The sequence below is a fragment of the Oncorhynchus tshawytscha genome, unplaced genomic scaffold (genome assembly GCF_018296145.1).
Source record: "Oncorhynchus tshawytscha isolate Ot180627B unplaced genomic scaffold, Otsh_v2.0 Un_contig_1102_pilon_pilon, whole genome shotgun sequence".
In the NCBI taxonomy this organism is placed as follows: Eukaryota; Metazoa; Chordata; class Actinopteri; order Salmoniformes; family Salmonidae; genus Oncorhynchus; species Oncorhynchus tshawytscha.
This window is the reverse complement of record NW_024609299.1, coordinates 10001-17500: the sequence shown is the minus strand read 5'-3', so window position 1 is coordinate 17500 and position 7500 is coordinate 10001. Positions and strand designations below refer to the sequence as shown.

Genomic DNA, 7500 nt, shown 5'->3' with positions numbered 1-7500 from the left:
GTCTATAGGGAGGACTGACTAACACCAGGTCTATAGGGAGGACTGACTAACACCAGGTCTATAGGGAGGACTGACTAACACCAGGTCTATAGGGAGGAAACAGAAGGACTGACTAACACCAGGTCTATAGGAAGGAAACAGAAGGACTGACTAACACCAGGTCTATAGGGAGGACTGACTAACACCAGGTCTATAGGGAGGACTGACTAACACCAGGTCTATAGGGAGGACTGACTAACACCAGGTCTATAGGGAGGACTGACTAACACCAGGTCTATAGGAAGGACTGACTAACACCAGGTCTATAGGGAGGACTGACTAACACCAGGTCTATAGGGAGGAAACGGAAGGACTGACTAACACCAGGTCTATAGGGAGGACTGACTAACACCAGGTCTATAGGGAGGACTGACTAACACCAGGTCTATAGGAAGGACTGACTAACATCAGGTCTATAGGGAGGACTGACTAACACCAGGTCTATAGGAAGGACTGACTAACACCAGGTCTATAGGGAGGACGACTAACACCAGGTCTATAGGAAGGAAACAGGAGGACTGACTAACACCAGGTCAATAGGGAGGACTGACTAACACCAGGTCTATTTGGAGGACTGACTAACACCAGGTCTATAGGGAGGACTGACTAACACCAGGTCTATTTGGAGGACTGACTAACACCAGGTCTATAGGGAGGACTGACTAACACCAGGTCTATAGGGAGGAAACAGGAGGACTGACTAACACCAGGTCAATAGGGAGGACTGACTAACACCAGGTCTATAGGAAGGACTGACTAACACCAGGTCTATAGGGAGGACTGACTAACACCAGGTCTATAGGGAGGAAACAGGAGGACTGACTAACACCAGGTCTATTTGGAGGACTGACTAACACCAGGTCTATAGGGAGGACGACTAACACCAGGTCTATAGGAAGGACTGACTAACACCAGGTCTATAGGGAGGACTGACTAACACCAGGATCGTGTAGTTTGTGTGTGTGTGTGTGTGTGTGTGTGTGTGTGTGTGTGTGTGTAGCATCATCACCACCTCAACAGACTCTATTGAAAACTTTCTGAACTAGAACAGGAAACTAAAACATTTCTTCATTTCAACCAGGAAGTCTCTGGAAAAACACATCAATACATTCCTTATGCTGGTTTAGACACACACACACACACACACACACACGGAAAGAGACACACACACCATACACACACACACGGAAACAGACACACACACACACACCATACACACAGCTCATATTCTCCCCTGTGATTGTACAGTCAATGACCATGTGCAGAATAAAAGGCCATTTTGCAGCCGGCCTGGCTTCCAGCCAAGACACCTGAATTAACACCCCCTCCCCCCCTCTTAAACAGAGATGTGAGACTGAAACTGCCTCTCTTCTCTCCTGTGTTCCCCAGCGCACTGCTGTGTGTTGATCTAATAACCTCCACTCCTCCACAGTGGCCCACCAACCAGCCAGCTACAGACCCATCTTTAGTTCCTAGTGTGTTGATCTAGTTACCTCCACAGTGGCCCACCAGCCAGCCAGCTACAGACCCAGCTTTAGTTCTTAGTGTGTTGATCTAGTTACCTCCACTCCTCCACAGTGGCCGACCAGCCAGCCAGCTACAGACCCAGCTTTAGTTCCTAGTGTGTTAATCTAGTTACCTCCACAGTGGCCGACCAGCCAGCCAGCTACAGACCCAGCTTTAGTTCCTAGTGTGTTAATCTAGTTACCTCCACAGTGGCCCACCAGCCAGCCAGCTACAGACCAGGCTTTAGTTCCTAGTGTGTTGATCTAGTTACCTCCACTCCTCCACAGTGGCCCACCAACCAGCCAGCTACAGACTCAGCTTTAGTTCCTAGTGTGTTGATCTAGTTACCTCCACTCCTCCACAGTGGCCCACCAACCAGCCAGCTACAGACCCAGCTTTAGTTCCTAGTGTGTTGATCTAGTTACCTCCACAGTGGCCCACCAGCCAGCCAGCTACAGACCCAGCTTTAGTTCCTAGTGTGTTGATCTAGTTACCTCCACTCCTCCACAGTGGCCCACCAACCAGCCAGCTACAGACCCATCTTTAGTTCCTAGTGTGTTGATCTAGTTACCTCCACTCCTCCACAGTGGCCCACCAGCCAGCAAGCTATAGACCAGGCTTTAGTTCCTAGTGTGTTGATCTAGTTACCTCCACAGTGGCCGACCAGCCAGCCAGCTACAGACCAGGCTTTAGTTCCTAGTGTGTTAATCTAGTTACCTCCACAGTGGCCGACCAGCCAGCCAGCTACAGACCAGGCTTTAGTTCCTAGTGTGTTAATCTAGTTACCTCCACAGTGGCCGACCAGCCAGCCAGCTACAGATCCATCTTTAGTTCCTAGTGTGTTGATCTAGTTACCTCCACAGTGGCCCACCAGCCAGCCAGCTACAGACCAGGCTTTAGTTCCTAGTGTGTTGATCTAGTTACCTCCACTCCTCCACAGTGGCCCACCAACCAGCCAGCTACAGACTCAGCTTTAGTTCCTAGTGTGTTGATCTAGTTACCTCCACTCCTCCACAGTGGCCCACCAACCAGCCAGCTACAGACCCAGCTTTAGTTCCTAGTGTGTTGATCTAGTTACCTCCACAGTGGCCCACCAGCCAGCCAGCTACAGACCCAGCTTTAGTTCCTAGTGTGTTGATCTAGTTACCTCCACTCCTCCACAGTGGCCCACCAACCAGCCAGCTACAGACCCATCTTTAGTTCCTAGTGTGTTGATCTAGTTACCTCCACAGTGGCCCACCAGCCAGCCAGCTACAGACCAGGCTTTAGTTCCTAGTGTGTTGATCTAGTTACCTCCACTCCTCCACAGTGGCCCACCAACCAGCCAGCTACAGACCCATCTTTAGTTCCTAGTGTGTTGATCTAGTTACCTCCACAGTGGCCCACCAGCCAGCCAGCTACAGACCAGGCTTTAGTTCCTAGTGTGTTGATCTAGTTACCGCCACTCCTCCACAGTGGCCCACCAGCCAGCCAGCTATAGACCAGGCTTTAGTTCCTAGTGTGTTGATCTAGTTACCTCCACAGTGGCCCACCAACCAGCCAGCTACAGACCCAGCTTTAGTTCCTAGTGTGTTGATCTAGTTACCTCCACAGTGGCCGACTAGCCAGCCAGCTACAGACCAGGCTTTAGTTCCTAGTGTGTTAATCTAGTTACCTCCACAGTGGCCGACCAGCCAGCCAGCTACAGACCAGGCTTTAGTTCCTAGTGTGTTAATCTAGTTACCTCCACAGTGGCCGACCAGCCAGCCAGCTACAGACCAGGCTTTAGTTCCTAGTGTGATTGTCCTGGGGGTCAATTGACTGCCTGTCTTTCTCTGTTTCCCTGGGTTGGCCTGCCAACACAGAGTTCTAAATATGGAGATCATGTCAGTTCTCAGTTCTCCTGGCCAGCCAATCAGACAGTCCTTTTGGAGTCACGTGTGTAGACTGGACCCTGTTTCAATTCCACTGTTTTAAATATGTGGTTTAATCTAAAGGCTGGATGGTTTAATCTGAAGGCTGGATGGTTTAATCTGAAGGCTGGATGGTTTAATCTGAAGTCTGGATGGTTTAATCTGAAGGCTGGATGGTTTAATCTAAAGGCTGGATGGTTTAATCTGAAGGTTTAATCTGAAGGCTGGATGGTTTAATCTGAAGTCTGGATGGTTAAATCTAAAGGCTGGATGGTTTAATCTGAAGGCTGGATGGTTTAATCTGATGGTTTAATCTGAAGGCTGGATGGTTTAATCTGAAGGCTGGATGGTTTAATCTGAAGGCTGGATGGTTTAATCTGAAGGTTTAATCTGAAGGCTGGATGGTTTAATCTGAAGGCTGGATGTTTTAATCTGAAGGTTTAATCTGAAGGCTGGATGGTTTAATCTAAAGGCTGGATGGTTTAATCTGAAGGCTGGAGGGTTTAATCTGAAGGTTTAATCTGAAGGCTGGATGGTTTAATCTGAAGGCTGGATGGTTTAATCTGAAGGTTTAATCTGAAGGCTGGATGGTTTAATCTAAAGGCTGGATGGTTTAATCTGAAGGCTGGATGGTTTAATCTGAAGGTTTAATCTGAAGGCTGGATGGTTTAATCTGAAGGCTGGATGGTTTAATCTAAAGGCTGGATGGTTTAATCTAAAGGCTGGATGGTTTAATCTGAAAGCTGGATAGTTTAATCTGATGGTTTAATCTGAAGGCTGGAGGGTTTAATCTGAAGGTTTAATCTGAAGGCTGGATGGTTTAATCTGAAGGCTGGATGGTTTAATCTGAAGGTTTAATCTGATGGTTTAATCTGAAGGCTGGAGGGTTTAATCTGAATGTTTAATCTGAAGGCTGGAGGGTTTAATCTGAAGGTTTAATCTGAAGGCTGGATGGTTTAATCTAAAGGCTGGATGGTTTAATCTGAAGGCTGGATGGTTAAATCTGAAGGCTGGAGGGTTTAATCTGAAGGTTTAATCTGAAGGCTGGATGGTTTAATCTGAAGGCTGGATGGTTTAATCTGAAGGCTGGAGGGTTTAATCTGAAGGCTGGAGGGTTTAATCTGAAGGCTGGATGGTTTAATCTGAAGGCTGGAGGGTTTAATCTAAAGGCTGGATGGTTTAATCTGAAGGCTGGAGGGTTTAAACTAAAAGCCCATGTAGAAGTGGCAAATATTACCACAGGAGTGAAGCTCTTCGAAACATTCTGGTGAAACTAGCAGATGACCGTCTGTAGAGAGGACAGGCAGCCTGGGTTACACCAAAACACAACCCCATCACGACAGGGATGTGTATGTGTGCGTGTGCATGTGTGTGTGCACATACACTAGCCCAGAGTCCATCTCTCCCAGGAGCTAGCCCCCTCTCTCTCTCCCTCCCTCTCTCTCTCTCTATCTCTCTCTCTGTCTTTCTCTCTCCCTACTTCTCTCTCTCTCTCTCTCTCTCTCTCGCTCTCTCTGTTCCACCAAACAACAGTGACTCACCACAGAGTATAGCGAGCCATAGGGCTCCACAGGAAACAGCCCAGAGATAAAGGAGAGAGAGAGAGAGAGGAGAGGAAATTAGAAACACTGCGTGGATCCCTGATGAAAACATTCCCAAGCTCTGGACCTGGGAACATCTCGGAACAACCACTGGTCAGAACACCTTGTTTTGTAAAACCTGATCCGGCTCCAAATGTAATCTTCCTGTGTGATGGAAGGACGGCCCGGAGAGACAGCGAGAAATATCTTCTATATTTCCTGAAATGGCTGAGCTGAGGACGGAAGGCCGGGGCCTCTGACGGTCCTCAGCAGCTAACCTTAACCTCAACCCTACCGCCCACAACCTCACCACACACACACACACCTCACTAATCTGCCTGTGCACCCTGGGTAACTGTTTCCACAAAACCACATGTGAAAAGGTAGCAGAGAAGAGGATATGAGTTAGTGTCTGAGAAGGGAGGGGAAACTGGGGTAGTGGTAGGGTTATAGTTAGGGTTAGACTGGAGTAGTGTTAGTGTTATAGTTAGGGTTAGACTGGGGTAGTGGTAGGGTTATAGTTAGGGTTAGAATGGGGTAGTGGTAGTGTTATAGTTAGGGTTAGACTGGGGTAGTGGTAGTGTTATAGTTAGGGTTAGACTGGGGTAGTGTTAGTGTTATAGTTAGGGTTAGAATGGGGTAGTGGTAGTGTTATAGTTAGGGTTAGAATGGGGTAGTGGTAGTGTTATAGTTAGGGTTAGACTGGGGTAGTGGTAGTGTTATAGTTAGGGTTAGAATGGGGTAGTGGTAGTGTTATAGTTAGGGTTAGACTGGGGTAGTGGTAGTGTTATAGTTAGGGTTAGACTGGGGTAGTGGTAGTGTTATAGTTAGGGTTAGACTGGGGTAGTGGTAGGGTTATAGTTAGGGTTAGACTGGGGTAGTGGTAGGGTTATAGTTAGGGTTAGACTGGGGTAGTGGTAGTGTTATAGTTAGGGTTAGACTGGGGTAGTGGTAGTGTTATAGTTAGGGTTAGACTGGGGTAGTGGTAGTGTTATAGTTATGGTTAGATTGGGGTAGTGGTAGTGTTATAGTTAGGGTTAGACTGGGGTAGTGGTAGTGTTATAGTTAGGGTTAGACTGGGGTAGTGGAAGTGTTATAGTTAGGGTTAGACTGGGGTAGTGGTAGTGTTATAGTTAGGGTTAGACTGGGGTAGTGGTAGTGTTATGGTTAGGGTTAGGCTGGGGTAGTGGTAGTGTTATAGTTAGGGTTAGACTGGGGTAGTGGGAGTGTTATAGTTAGGGTTAGACTCGGGTAGTGGTAGTGTTAGAGTTAGGGTTAGACTGGGGTAGTGTTATAGTTAGGGTTAGACTGGGGTAGTGGTAGTGTTGTAGTTAGGGTTAGGCTGGGGTAGTGGTAGTGTTATAGCCAGGTCCTAGCTAGCAGGACTACAGCCTCCCTATAACAGCCAGGTCCTAGATAGCAGGACCCCAGCCTCCCTATAACAGCCAGCTAGCAGGACCCCAGCCTCCCTATAACAGCCAGCTAGCAGGACCCCAGCCTCCCTATAACAGCCAGCTAGCAGGACTCCAGCCTCCTATAACAGCCAGCTAGCATCATTCCAGCCTCCCTATAACAGCCAGCTAGCAGGACTCCAGCCTCCCTATAACAGCCAGCTAGCATCATTCCAGCCTCCCTATAACAGCCAGCTAGCATCATTCCAGCCTCCCTATAACAGCCAGCTAGCAGGACCCCAGCCTCCCTATAACAGCCAGCTAGCAGGACCCCAGCCTCCCTATAACAGCCAGCTAGCAGGACCCCAGCCTCCCTATAACAGCCAGCTAGCAGGACTCCAGCCTCCCTATAACAGCCAGCTAGCAGGACTCCAGCCTCCGTATAACAGCCAGCTAGCAGGACCCCAGCCTCCCTATAACAGCTAGCTAGCAGGACTACAGCCTCCCTATAACAGCCAGGTCCTAGATAGCAGGACCCCAGCCTCCCTATAACAGCCAGCTAGCAGGACTCCAGCCTCCCTATAACAGCCAGCTAGCAGGACTCCAGCCTCCCTATAACAGCCAGCTAGCAGGACCCCAGCCTCCCTATAACAGCCAGCTAGCAGGACCCCAGCCTCCCTATAACAGCCAGCTAGCATCATTCCAGCCTCCCTATAACAGCCAGCTAGCAGGACTCCAGCCTCCCTATAACAGCCAGCTAGCAGGACTCCAGCCTCCCTATAACAGCCAGCTAGCATCATTTCAGCCTCCCTATAACAGCCAGCTAGCATCATTTCAGCCTCCCTATAACAGCCAGCTAGCATCATTTCAGCCTCCCTATAACAGCCAGCTAGCAGGACTCCAGCCTCCCTATAACAGCCAGCTAGCAGGACCCCAGCCTCCCTATAACAGCCAGCTAGCAGGACCCCAGCCTCCCTATAACAGCCAGCTAGCAGGACCCCAGCCTCCCTATAACAGCCAGCTAGCAGGACCCCAGCCTCCCTATAACAGCCAGCTAGCAGGACCCCAGCCTCCCTATAACAGCCAGCTAGC

At 49.1% G+C, this 7500-nt stretch overlaps 1 protein-coding gene across 1 annotated transcript in view; it reads right to left on the bottom strand.

Moving 5' to 3' along the window:
* The window catches only part of LOC112239518 (vacuolar protein sorting-associated protein 13B), a gene marked incomplete at its 5' end in the record, with an annotated part of 65844 nt that overhangs the window by 53203 nt on the left and 5141 nt on the right, over positions 1 to 7500 (bottom strand). The window lies entirely within an intron of this gene.